This window comes from Phyllobates terribilis, unplaced genomic scaffold (genome assembly GCF_046119375.1).
Source record: "Phyllobates terribilis strain yellow unplaced genomic scaffold, ASM4611937v1 Scaffold_10__3_contigs__length_209671492, whole genome shotgun sequence".
NCBI lineage: Eukaryota > Metazoa > Chordata > Amphibia > Anura > Dendrobatidae > Phyllobates > Phyllobates terribilis.
In genome coordinates this window covers 151,469,192-151,483,646 of record NW_027362770.1, presented here as the reverse complement: position 1 = coordinate 151,483,646, position 14,455 = coordinate 151,469,192, and the positions used below count along the sequence as shown (strand labels likewise).

General features: G+C 42.9%; 1 protein-coding gene across 3 annotated transcripts in view; it reads left to right on the top strand.

The window, feature by feature from the left end:
• TSPAN9 (tetraspanin 9) overlaps window positions 1–14,455 on the top strand; it is a 692,453-nt gene that overhangs the window by 595,854 nt on the left and 82,144 nt on the right. The gene's annotated exons all lie outside the window — the stretch shown is intronic.

Sequence of the window (14,455 nt, the reverse complement as noted above, 5' to 3'; positions counted from 1 at the left end):
TGCTCGTTAATGATGACATTTTAATTAATTTCCAGTAAGTAATCATCTGGATACTTGGATACCCCCACCCTTAAGAGCATAGATGACTTTGAGGGATATCACAGGGACATTTTCTGAATAAATCTAGGGTGACATTGCTACCTGTGCCCTTCAGTACCTTCTAAAAGTGTTGTGCAACTAAGCTGACACAGCATTTTCTGTTATTTAAGTCTTTCTTGTTCCACCAATAGAAGTCAATAAATGTCAATCTGTCCTTGGCTTCTACGACATGATGGCTCAAAGAATATTTGCATTAGACGTTTTCTAACTGCATTACGGGTCATCTTTATTCTTGCTTGTATGCTTATCTGTGGACTTCTACATTGTACAGTGGTCTCTTGTGGGACATTTTTACCACTGATTTATAGAACCAATGTTATTTTTTTGCCTAACTATAGGCTTCAAAATGGAACAGGAATGAACCAAGTGGGCTTCAAGGTTATATACATCTCAGTCTTGGTAAATCATGTCATATCTACAAGAGGCCAACACATAGTTTCTCCCCTAACCTTCTAGTCTTAAAGAAAACCTGTCACTCGAATTATGCTGCCAAACCACGGCCACCAAGAATCAGAGGTATTTTGAAGTGTAGTTTGAAGAGCCGGCTGGGCACCATAATAATAGATGAGTCTAATCCGGTGACATAGGAAAATACCTGTCAATCGCATGGAACAGAGCAGGAAAAAGTAGAATCAGGACGGTACTAAGATAAACTAGTCTCTCTGTATAGTCCACGGCTGGCTCTTCATGCTATATTTTGTCTGAATACCGAAAGCGAAAGCATACCTAGTTGCAATCGTACAGCCAGGCTCTGATTCATTCTGCCTGTAGTTTTGGCTGCATAAATGGATTGATATGTTCCCTTTAAAATAGCCTTTAAAGTTGGCTTAACCTGTCCATTGCATTAAGACTAGCCGATCATCTAATGAGAATAGGATGGTTCTGACTTTCCCAATGGCAGATGTAGGGAAAAAGAAGGATGGCGCGGCTGTATTTCAACATATTCAATCATTTTGCTGTGAGATAAGTCTCCTCCCCTTGGCCAAAGAGGTCAATCATCCAATTAGTATGGCAGAGACATTTCAGGAGAAAGAAGGATCAGGCTGTTGGATATCAACAAGCCCTATTGTTTTGTTTCCAGGTAAGAAAAACCACCGTCTCTCGGCCAAGGGGGTCAACAGTCAACAGTAGGGATAGCTATTGGCTGAAAGATATCCAAAGTATTGGCTATCATTAGAAGAAAAGTAGGAAGAAAAGTGGCACATTTGAACTTTGGCGCTGAAGAAGACTTCAACAGATTCCATGGACAGTGAGGATCACCAACAGAGACATCTTTGACAATGTCAAGCCAAAACTATTGTTGAAAGCTAAGATAACCAAGCAAAAATTAGCTTTTTGTCCACATTATGTAGAGTCAATCGTTGGAGAAAGATGTCATACTCAGGATCAGTCAGTGGCCCTAAAAGAAGAGAACAGCCAAGAACTCCCAACATTTCATGAGAAAGAAGGATCAGGCTCTTGGATTTCAACATGCCCGATTGCTTTGTTTCCAGGTGTTCCACCTCTCGCCCAAAGGAGTCAACAGTAAGGATAACTACTGGCTGAAAGCTATCTAAAGTATTCGGCCATCTTTAGAGGAAAGGTAGTAAGAAAATTGACGCATTTGAACTTTGGTGCTGAAGAAGACTTCAACAGATTCTATGGACAGCGAGGATCACCAACACGTCTTGGACCAAGTTAAGGGAAAAGAGTCTCTGGAAGCTAAGATAACCAAACAAAAGTGAGCTTTTTGGCCACATTATGCGGAGTAAATCGTTGGAGAAAGACATCATGCTTCAATCAGTCAGTGGCAAAAAAGAAGAAGGACAAGAACCCACCATTAAGAGCAACATGGAAATGACCATTGGCGAACTAAAAGAAGCAATAGAATTGCCTGGCCAGTAATGATTGATAGAATGACCAAGAGTCGTACTCTACTGGGCGGATAAAAGAATGAGAAAAAAAGAGATTCCTCAAGTCAAATATTTTCAATTAACCATATCTACTTACTATAATTTTTTTTTAGGGTGTCTCATCTCGCTTTGTATTCCCTTCACCTATATAGAAATGAGAAGTTACATCTTGGTTGCACCTTTGATAGCCGAGTAAATCTTTAGAACACACCAAAAGCCTCGAAACATCTGTTTATATTCTGGATTTGCGACACAGTAATATATCTTTATAGAAGAGTTGTAGCTTAAAAACATTTTCATTTTCCTCCGCCGAAGGTTTTGTTTCCCTCCTGAATGTAAGCAGGGTGTTTACTGACAGTTATTAATGATTGCACCGTAACACAAACAAGCAGATTGAGGCGAAATGAATATACTTGTTATAGTTGCCAGATACATTTTCACTTTCCCATATATTTGTTTTAAAAGCACTGGGTAATGTGATTTTTACGCATTTGAACTGCAGCCTAATTTCTTCGCAAAGACTAATATAATTTTATCGCTTTCTAAAGTAGATCTGTAAACAGGCAGCACTCTTAAATTAAAGCAAATTCTGCTGCAGAAAAATAAAAAAAAGGAAAACCAAGAAAGAAAAAATAATGAAAAGCTCTAAAGTCTCAGGGCAAAAAGGCACAAGAAAATATGTCGGTTGCCTACAAAGTACGATGATCAGATTCAGCAAGATGCCATCTTTAAAGTAGTGAGCCAGTGACAACAAACCCACTTAACCCATTAAAGCCACCTAACGTTCTGGGTCCATCAGATGTTGGTGGGATTTGGGTGTTTTTGGTAGGTTGGTGGTTGAGCTATCAATGATTTTTGTTGAAACCTACAGTAATCTAGAACCAAATACCATGCCTAAAACAGTGGGTTTGGGTTAAAAGGGTTGTCCACTTTTGCTTTATTTTAACAAATGTGCTGGAGGAACACTGGAGCAGTGGAATTGAATTTGATTTTAATTTTACCAAAATCCACATTTTTTCACCTCTCCCGCTTCTCCGTTCCTCACTGTACCCCATCCTGTCCTCTTTTGATCTTCTTATTGTCGTCATGAATGCTGAAATCTCAGGCCTCTTCATTGGGACTTCTGCCACTGATGAGGCCTAGGATAGTTCTGTGCATGCCCTGATAAGGTCATGATGTGCACCTTGACTGTCCAGGGCGTCTTCAAAGCCAGTCTAGAATGAAGAGGTGCCGAGATTTCCAGGTGATGGTGAGGAGCAGAGGTGCCATAGAGATGAGCAGCAATGTTTATTATGCTCTAGAGAAGCTCTAGAGCAGAGATCCCTCACCTGTAGCTTGGGAGCCACATGTAGCTCAAGGGACAATGATGTGTGGCTCACGGCTGGTCTTTAGATGGTGTCTTTTATGAGTAGCCTCACACAGAAGAGCAGATCTGGATGTGCACATGTTGGCCTTGCAGTTGGAGAGATAAATTAAGTAAGTCTAAACTTGACATAGGATGAGAGAGGGGGAGAGAGACCCAGGGAGCTTCCACGTAGTAACTTGCAATAAGTTGAGGTTGGAAATATCACTGGTGGGTGCCGATCCTGTTGGTGAGCACAGCCTAAGTAGAAGAAGGAAGGATTCGTTTCGGGACACCAGCCAAAACAAAACATTCCTTCTTCTACTATGGACATAGGATGACACTCGAATGAGGATAAGGTGGGAATCCCTGGATGTAAGTATTCTGCATGGTGTGATTTCTGTGGGGAAGCTCTGGCTGTTAGTGCACTAATAATGTGGGCTTTGGGTGTTACTACTGTGGGAGGAGGGGGTTCTCTGGATATTGCTCGCGACCCTCTTTCAGAGATGAATGTGGCTCTCAAAGTAAGAAACACTGCTCTAGAGCATAATAAGGGACATTAATTTTGCTAGAGATGAGTGGATCAAATTCATGGGATTCCTGTCCAGTGTCGAGGTCAGTGGTACCAGGCTGCTAGATGGGAGGCCCACTAATCTCTTACCTTCTGGCATCCCCGGTATGGCATTTGATTTGACAGGGCTGACACAACGTCATCTGTAGAATGTGACGCATAGATGACAGGGCTGTGGAGTCGGAGTCGTGGAGTCGGACTCGGTGTCCATTTTGGTGGAGTCGGAATCGGAGTTGGTATAAAATGGACGGACTCCAACGCCTAAAATATATAATAAATTGGTTACAGTAGTTCAATGCTGTTTGTGGGGAATATTTTTTTCATAAAAAATTGGGAAAGTTATGAAATGTCCTATAAATGTCTGTCCTATGCCTGATCTTAGGGTCTAGACTTTTCGCTGAGATGAATCTGTGCTACTGAAAATTTATCACTTAAACATGAGCCATGTATGAGGGAGTCGGAGTCGTAGAGTCAGAGTCGGAGTTGGGGTCGGTGTCATGGAAATTAATGAGTCAGAGGTTTGGCTTACCGACTCCACTGCCCTTACAGATGAAGTTGCGTCAGTCTGGCTAAACAGAAGCCACGACGGAGATGCTGGAAGGTAAGAGATTTGCGGGCCTCCCATCTAGCTGCCAGATACCACTGACCTAGATGCTGGACCGGAGTCCCACGAATCGATCCGCTCATCTCTACAAACTTTGCTGACAATCGAATTTCCTTGGAAAGTCATCACGATCTGGCAAATTAAATTTTTTCCAGATCCGCTCTTCTCTACAGGCAAGAAATGCTTTTTTGTCATTCCTATATTCTTTGACAATCTCAGGCATCCCTTCAGGCATAGCTGGATGCAGAGGTATGAGTTGAACTCAGGTCATGGCGCTTGAGTCAATGGCCCCTCCACCACATAGGATGACACCTGTCCTATAACTGGCACATCGTGGTAGGTGGAAGAACCCATTCAGAGTTTTCATTGGAACTCCGCAGCTTCATGTTTCACCTCTACCCTTGAACAGAGGTCCCTCAGACATCTGCCATGTCTTCCTGATTGATAACTACCCCCTTGAGACTTTTTTCAGAAACTCCAGACCTGATTGAAGTTGAATTCATCCCGCTGAGCATATAATACATAGTTAAGCTGGTAGATCGCATCAGTGTATGTCATTCATTGATGGTAATGCGAGACGTACTTTTGAATAAACATTTAAGTGACTATTATGTCTCCATTCAGAAGACAAGCTATAATATGGGTAATTTGTAAGATAGTTAAACGGAGTGCATCATTTCATCTTTCCATCATGCCTGAACAAATCACAAAGCCGAATATGACAGGCATCATTCTTTATTTTCCACTACTTATAGAGTCAGATGTCTCCTGTTTTCAAAACGAGCATTATATCAATTGTCTCACATAAGACATTGCAATATCGATCCTTGACTCCTCGAAGAGTACATTACAATCTTCTTTCAAGTTTAGCCCTAGCCAGTGAATGATGTCGCATTGTACTACATTTGCTTTCAAAAATGCGAAAAGTATAAAAACAAATCAAAAAGAAAAATATTCTACGCTATTAACTCATCATTACCAGTCTATCTCCTGGGTATCCTACCTTCTGCTTTGGCCTTCAAGCTTCTTGGTGTCATGTTTATAAATCTGTATTTCTACGATTATCTCCATGTATTTTATAACTGGTAATCAGCTTTTCCATTTTGCAATGATCCCCATCTTACATTATGCTCAAAGTAAGAAAGAGCTTGAGTCTGGTAGTTGCTACTACAATTAGGCTCCAAAAATGAGAAGGTTGGACTTGAGTTGGTCAATGATCTTCTTGATGTTCATGATGGCATTCTTATCCTCTATTGTCATGTTTTTCAATTTGGAATAGGAACAAAGAATACAACTATATGTTGTCAGCAGGTTTTTACTATTTAATCTGAGAACAGTGTAATGTAGAGGCAGCGAGCCTGATTCCAGGGATGTGATACTTGCTGTAGTTTCAACAAAATCAGTATTTTATCAGCAGGAGATTATCACTGCAGGACTAGGTGTCACGTGCACAGCAGTCCAGCTAATCTGTGTAACCCCGCCCTCACCACTGATTGGCAGCTTTCTGGAAAAGTACACAGGAAACTGCCAATCAGTGGTGCGGGCTGGGTTATATACCACTGCAAGATCTACAGGGATCCTATCAAAACTGCAGCAAGCAGTACAGTAAGTGACACATCACTGGAATCAGTGTCTCTGCCCTTACATCATGCTGCCCTCAGAATCCCTAGCAAAATCCTGATGGAAGATTTTCTTTAAACATCCCATACACCTTAGATGGCTGTAGGACAAACAATAGTTTGGCCGATCGTTCCACCAGGGGTTATCTCACCCGACTCTCCCATACACAGGAGTGCTTGCTTGTCCTGTGTTCTATGGCAATGGCTTTTCCCCTTAGTGAAAAAAGGGTCCCCATACACATTAGACTGTCAGTTAAACCCATTGATTTTGGCGGGCTCAGACGATGTTAGTCTAATATGTATGGTGGGGGGCTGAAAAATAGGTCATGTGCAGATACCCTAAGAGTTACTCCAGCTTTGGTGGACTCAAGCAATTTATCTATTATATGGGAAGTTATTAATCTGAATGGATGCAATATAATAGATTTCCCCAATTGTCAGGAATTCTGTAACTATGAAAACCCCAAGCCCGATTAATCAAAAGTGGCATAAAAAGCTTTAAAAATTTGCTAAATTTTGGTGCATCTTGAGGCTGCACTAAAATTTTCCAACTTTTTGGAAAAACGCCATTTTTGATCAGTTCCAACAAGTTGGTGGACCTAGGACAAGATGGGGTTGTGTCGACTGACACTTGTCAAATTCATGATGAGAGGCGGCGTTTGCTACACCACAAATAACAATCTGGTAGGGACTGGAGAAAAGTTTTTGGTGAGGCGTGAAGATCAATACCGGCGTGAAGATCGCCGATCTTGATGAATTGGGGCCTTTGTCCTGGTGGGACAACCACTTTCAGCTTTATTTCTATTCTGTATAGCACCAGTACATTGATTGGTAAAATATGATAACTCGACTTTCACAAATCGAAAATACCCCGAAACAGACAACTATTGTAATTGGAGGTAACTCCAAATCCCAAAGTATAATAAACGAAGGGCCAGGAAGAGGACAAAAAATGAGAAAACACCATACTCACCTGTCTTAGGCGCGTCCCTAACCTGTCTTACCTCCTCTACTTTCTTGCCCAGTCCTTCGTCATCCTTTCAGATTTTCTTCCGATCTCCGGTCTTCTGTGTTGACTAGGTTTTATGCACATGTTTCACCACAGATGTGGCATCATCAGGGGATGGGACTATAGCTAGAAACATTCCAGCTATAGTGCCATCCCCTGATGATGCCGAATCTGCGGTGAAACATGTTGGGGGGACGTGTGCTCTAAAAAAAACTGTCCTGTTTGCCCTATAATTTTGTCACCCCGGGTTGTCACTAAGTAATATTTTGGCAATCGCCTCTACATTATATTAGAATCATTTAGGCCATATAGGGACAGAATGTTTCATGTACAGTATTACCCCACTATTTTAATCTATAATAAAAGTTACGTTTTAGGAGTTGTTAGTGAGGGTTCCTGTTGGGTTATCCCAAATTGTAAAGAATTGGTTTTATGCTGTCACACAGGGTGCGATTTTGCAAATCTGAATTTTTCATAAAATTTTTGACAAAATTTTGTTTAGATTTGATTCACTCATCTCTAGTTTAACCGCATCCTACAGAACACAAATCGATCCATTGACTTTTAGTTCTTTCCATTTGCTTTTCTGCAACGGAATTTCGAAAGGCATTTATTTGATTGCCTGTTATTGGCAGCGCGGATGTCGTTCGAGCTGCCATTTTCCTGTCTCTACACCCTGACATGTGTAGCCATTACTACTGTGCAGTTCTGTGAGAACGTTTGATACAGGCAACAGTGCTATTATATTCCTCTAGAGCGCACATATCTGTGCCATAAGTCATCCAGTATTCATGGTGTCACTGCCACGGGAATGTCGGAGTTATGTACTTCTCTTGGCATAGACATGCTAATCACCCACTTGGCATGGTTTTTGTTGTAGAGTGTTCATCACGGCAGCCTGACGAGAAGCAGATGACATCAAATGCCATACACCAGCGCCCTCTCAGGGTTTTTTCTATGCTTCTTCAGAACATGTTGCCAACGAAGCTCTTGTTCTTTTTAAGCATGAGGCTTCAAAGAGGACCATCAACATTTTGGCTCCTTGAAGTGATGATGAGTTGATTTGTTGACATTTTTGTCTTTGAGCCCTTAGTGTGTGTGGCACTAAAAATCCTTTATAATTTCTAAAGCATTGATAAATAGTGTAAGGTTATATGAAGTACAGGTTCTTAAAGGGATTGTCTATCTTTGGGATTTTTGTTTTACTTTAAAGTGGTTGTCCGCTACTAGGACTTGATCTAAATGTTTGGCGCCGATAAAAAAGAAAAAGCCTATACTCACCTCCCGTGCCAGTCCCATTCCAGCTCTGTCAGCACTCGTGGTTCTCGGGTTCCAATCAGCGCCGGCATCACTGTCCCCGCCTAAGTACGGATTGAACATGAAGAGGAAGTCAGAGATCAGCTGCAGCCCTGGACTTCCTCTCCATGTTCAATTCGACAGGAGGTGGGGACAGTGATGTCAGCGCTTATTGGGCGCCGGGCTTACATGTCACAACAACCGCACGGGAGCCCCGGAACCGCGAGAGTCTTCACTGCTGGAATGAAGCCGGCACGGGAGGTGAGTATAGGCTTTTTTATTTTATCGGGGCCAAGTGTGGGGTATGACAAGGAAGTGTCCAAGTATTAGACAACTTCTTTAATGCATGTATTTGGGGCTAATAATTTTTTGGGACCATTAATATTTTTTTCAGATTGGTTTTTATTACAAGTGTTGCACAGAATGGCTTTTACAGATACTTTGTTTCCCTGCACATTAAGCTTTGATGAGATCTGTGGTCATAAATTTAGCAGCTCAGAAGAAAAGACAGATAAAAGAGTTAGAAACTCTCCTACTGGATCATCAGAATGAGTTCACTGATGGATTCTTAGTTAACCCATTCTGCAGCCAGCAATGGACAGTGCAACACAGAGGCTATTTTTTCATAAATCAATAGTACACGTGGAAATATGAAACTAAGTGATATATCTTATAAGAGAAATCTGCTTCTTTTTCCTCCTGGACTGATCTTTCATTCTCAAAATTCTCAATTAACGGGTAAAATCTGTCTTCAGTGAATACAGATTTTCCCATTACTGAGAGAGGAGATGATAGTTGGTGCTCATAAAGTTCTATGGAGAACTGTAACTGTCGTTTCAGGAGAACTTGCAGCAGAATGTCTGTGTGTTCCTCTAGCTCCTCCCTAAAATGTCTGTGTCTGCCTCTAGCTCCTCCCTAGAATGTCTGTGTCCGCCTCTAGCTGCTCCCTAGAATATCTGTGTCTTCCTCTAGCTCCTCTCTAGAATGTCTGTGTCGGCCTCTAGCTCCTCTCTAGAATATCTGTGTCCGCCTCTAGCTGCTCCCTAGAATGTCTGTGTCTGCCTCTAGCTCCTCTCTAGAATATCTGTGTCCACCTCTAGCTCCTCCCTAGAATGTCTGTGTTCACCTCTAGCTCCTACCTAGAATGTCTGTGTCCACCTCTAGCTCCTCCCTAGAATGTCGATGTCCACCTCTAGCTCCTCCCTAGAATGTCTATGTCTGCCTCTAGCTCCTCCCTAGAATGTCTGTGTCCACCTCTAGCTCCTCCCTAGAATGCCTGTGTCCACCTCTAGCTCCTCCCTAGAATGCCTGTGTCCACCTCTAGCTCCTCCCTAGAATGTCTGTGTCTGCCTCTAGCTCCTCCTTAGAATGTCTGTGTCTGCCTTTAGCTCCTCCTTAGAATGTCTGTGTCTGCCTCTAGCTCCTCCTTAGAATGTCTGTGTCTGCCTTTAGCTCCTCCTTAGAATGTCTGTGTCTTCCTCTATCTCCTCCTTAGAATGTCTGTATCTGCCTCTAGCTCCTCCCTAGAATGTCTGTGTCCACCTCTAGCTCCTCCCTAGAATGTCGGTGTCCACCTCTAGCTCCTCCCTAGAATGTCTGTGTCTGCCTCTAGCTCCTCCCTAGAATGTCTGTGTCCACCTCTAGCTCCTCCCTAGAATGTCGGTGTCCACCTCTAGCTCCTCCCTAGAATGTCTGTGTCTGCCTCTAGCTCCTCCTTAGAATGTCTGTGTCTGCCTTTAGCTCCTCCTTAGAATATCTGTGTCTTCCTCTAGCTCCTCCTTAGAATGTCTGTATCTGCCTCTAGCTCCTCCTTAGAATGTCTATGTCAGCCTCTAGTTTCTCCCTAGAATGTCTGGGCCTGCCTCTAGCTCCTCCCTAGAATGTCTATGTCAGCCTCTAGCTCCTTCCTAGAATGTCTGTGTCTGCCTCAAGCTCCTCCCTAGAATGTCTGTGTCTGCCTCTAGCTCCTCCCTAGAATGTCTGTGTCTGCCTCTAGCTCCTCCCTAGAATGTCTGTGTCTGCCTCTAGCTCCTCCCTAGAATGTCTGTGTCTGCCTCTAGCTCCTCCTTAGAATGTCTGTGTCTGCCTTTAGCTCCTCCTTAGAATGTCTGTGTCTGCCTCTAGCTCCTCCTTAGAATGTCTGTGTCTGCCTTTAGCTCCTCCTTAGAATGTCTGTGTCTGCCTCTAGCTCCTCCTTAGAATGTCTGTGTCTGCCTTTAGCTCCTCCTTAGAATGTCTGTGTCTTCCTCTATCTCCTCTTAGAATGTCTGTATCTGCCTCTAGCTCCTCCCTAGAATGTCTGTGTCCACCTCTAGCTCCTCCCTAGAATGTCGGTGTCCACCTCTAGCTCCTCCCTAGAATGTCTGTATCCGCCTCTAGCTCCTCCCTAGAATGTCTGTGTCCACCTCTAGCTCCTCCCTAGAATGTCGGTGTCCACCTCTAGCTCCTCCCTAGAATGTCTGTGTCTGCCTCTAGCTCCTCCTTAGAATGTCTGTGTCTGCCTTTAGCTCCTCCTTAGAATGTCTGTGTCTTCCTCTAGCTCCTCCTTAGAATGTCTGTATCTGCCTCTAGCTCCTCCTTAGAATGTCTATGTCAGCCTCTAGTTTCTCCCTAGAATGTCTGGGCCTGCCTCTAGCTCCTCCCTAGAATGTCTATGTCAGCCTCTAGCTCCTTCCTAGAATGTCTGTGTCTGCCTCAAGCTCCTCCCTAGAATGTCTGTGTCTGCCTCTAGCTCCTCCCTAGAATGTCTGTGTCTGCCTCTAGCTCCTCCCTAGAATGTCTGTGTCTGCCTCTAGCTCCTCCCTAGAATGTCTGTGTCTGCCTCTAGCTCCTCCCTAGAATGTCTGTGTCTGCCTCTAGCTCCTCCTTAGAATGTCTGTGTCTGCCTTTAGCTCCTCCTTAGAATGTCTGTGTCTGCCTCTAGCTCCTCCTTAGAATGTCTGTGTCTGCCTTTAGCTCCTCCTTAGAATGTCTGTGTCTGCCTCTAGCTCCTCCTTAGAATGTCTGTGTCTGCCTTTAGCTCCTCCTTAGAATGTCTGTGTCTTCCTCTATCTCCTCCTTAGAATGTCTGTATCTGCCTCTAGCTCCTCCCTAGAATGTCTGTGTCCACCTCTAGCTCCTCCCTAGAATGTCGGTGTCCACCTCTAGCTCCTCCCTAGAATGTCTGTATCCGCCTCTAGCTCCTCCCTAGAATGTCTGTGTCCACCTCTAGCTCCTCCCTAGAATGTCGGTGTCCACCTCTAGCTCCTCCCTAGAATGTCTGTGTCTGCCTCTAGCTCCTCCTTAGAATGTCTGTGTCTGCCTTTAGCTCCTCCTTAGAATGTCTGTGTCTTCCTCTAGCTCCTCCTTAGAATGTCTGTATCTGCCTCTAGCTCCTCCTTAGAATGTCTATGTCAGCCTCTAGTTTCTCCCTAGAATGTCTGGGCCTGCCTCTAGCTCCTCCCTAGAATGTCTATGTCAGCCTCTAGCTCCTTCCTAGAATGTCTGTGTCTGCCTCAAGCTCCTCCCTAGAATGTCTGTGTCTGCCTCTAGCTCCTCCCTAGAATGTCTGTGTCTGCCTCTAGCTCCTCCCTAGAATGTCTGTGTCTGCCTCTAGCTCCTCCCTAGAATGTCTGTGTCTGCCTCTAGCTCCTCCCTAGAATGTCTGTGTTTCCTCTAGCTCCTCCCTAGAATGTCTGTGTCAGCCTCTAGCTCCTCCCTAGAATGTCTGTGTCTGCCTCTAGCTTTTCCCTGGAATGTCTGTGTCAGCCTCTAGCTCCTCCCTAGAATGTCTGTGTCTGCCTCCAGCTCCTCCCTAGAATGTCTGTGTCAGCCTCTAGCTCCTCCCTAGAATGTCTGTGTCTGCCTCTAGCTCCTCCCTAGAATGACTGTGTTGCCTCTAACTCCTCCCTAGAATGTCTGTGTCTGCCTCTAGCGCCTCCCTAGAATGTCTGTCGGCCTCTAGCTCCTCTCTAGAATGTCTGTCTGCCTCTAGCTCCTCCCTAGAATGTCTGTGTCTGCCTCTAGCTCCTCCCTAGAATGTCTGTGTCTTCCTCTAGCTCCTCCCTAGAATGTCTGTGTCCACCTCTATCTCTTCCCTCTTCCTCCATAGAAGTTTATGAGCACCAACTGTCATCTATGCTGAATGCAGATTTTACCCAAGAATCCAGGAGGATTATATCTGATAAGGTATATTACAAAGTTGCTTATTTTCATGTGTACTTTTGATTTATGAAAAAAAAAGAATAACTGTAACTCTTTAAAGCTCTGGCTCTACAACAAGATTTTATTACCATGGGATTTTTTTGTTATAAGATAATAGAAAAGAAAATCTCAGCAATCTATCACATTTTGCTTTAGTTTTATATACTGCTTTTGCGAATGACTGTAGCATCTGCTTTGGTAGCAGTCATAGCCTTTCCTGATAAGCATCAATAAATCATATATATCCACCTTCAAGGGAGCGGAGTATCTCTGTAAATCATAGCAATCTGTTTTTTTTTAACCTAATCGATAAAACTTCTCACTCCCCGCTCCTCTGTAATCCTGCCTCTAACTGGATCAGAAAGTGTGAGATTGCTTGCGGTATTTTGAAGTAACTGATGTGGGAACCGGGAGAATCTTCGAACACTTTCCCATAAAGGTCATCGTGCTATTTATGCGCCAGGAAACATGGTGTCCGCCGGTATCGTTGGAACAATTATACCATTCTCTCTCTCGTCTATTTTAATAAGGAGTCGTAACTGAATTTTTTTTTTTTAGTCGTTGAGCTTTATGTGTTAATTCTTATGATTAACAATTCGCTTATGTTCAGTGTAAAATGTTTTATTCTCACTTGAAAATCTAACTTCCTTTAAAATAATCACAGATGATAGTAGTCAGGATTCCCATTCATTTTGTGAAGTCATAAGCCACTTGCAACTTATTTCCCATAAGAATAATAGAAGTTGCAGAAGGGGAACAATCCCTAAGTGCCCATAAGTTTTAAAACCGGTGAAAAAAAATGCTGAAAAAAAACAGTTTTCTCATTTGGCTTAAACATACGTTAAACTTTCCTTTCTTTATTATTTCATTACTTCCTTCTTTCCTTTTCTTTCATTTCCTTTCTATTGCTTTACTTTCCTTGCCTTTCCCTTCTTTCCTTCATTATCCCTTTCCTCCTTTAATTCCTTTCCCTCTCTCCAGTATTACCTTGCTTCCTTTCTTCACCTTTTTTCTTCCTCTCCTTTTCTCCACTTCCTTTCTTCCCTTTTCTCCCATTTTACTTTCTTTCCTCCCTATCCCTCTCTTTTTCCCTTCTCTCACTTAGTTCATCCTTTTCTTTCCTCCCATTCCTGCCTTATCCTTTCTCCCATTTTCCTTCCTTTGTTTCTTTATTCCCTTCCTATCTTTGTTTCCTAACTTTCCTTCCTTTCTTTCCGTCTCTTTCCCCCTTTTTTATTCCCTGCGATTCCTTTTCCCCTTCCTATTTTTCCTTCTTAACTTTCCTTCTTTTCCTTTATTCTCTCCCCTCCTCTTCCTTTCTTCCTTCTTTTTTATACTACTCTATTTTCTTCTTTCCTGCCTTTTTCCTTCTGTTAATTTTTTCCCAAACCTTCTTCCTTTTCCCTTCTACCATGCTTACCTCCCTCTTTTTTTGTCCTTCATTTTCCTTATTAATAACTTACTATCCTCTCCTTCCTTTCTGCCATCACCTTCTTTCTTTACTTGTTTTCCTTTCTTTCTTTCTTTCGTTGTTTCTCTATCTATCTATCTATCTATCTATCTATCTATCTATCTATCTATCTATGTTCCTTTCTTTCTTCTTCCCTACATATTTCCTTGTGGTGTTTGCTGCGATTTTGTTCTACACATTTCATGCCTGTTGATTCCACCAGATTCCAGAGTCTTAGGTTGCTATCTATCTGGAATCTTTTGCATGTGATGACCACAGCTGAGTGCAGGTACTAAACTGTATTAAGTTCTATGTAAGCCATATCTCGATGTCCAGTATGTTTCCATTTAGATTAGAATACCCAACGGTGACGGTCTGTCTGCCGTCGGTG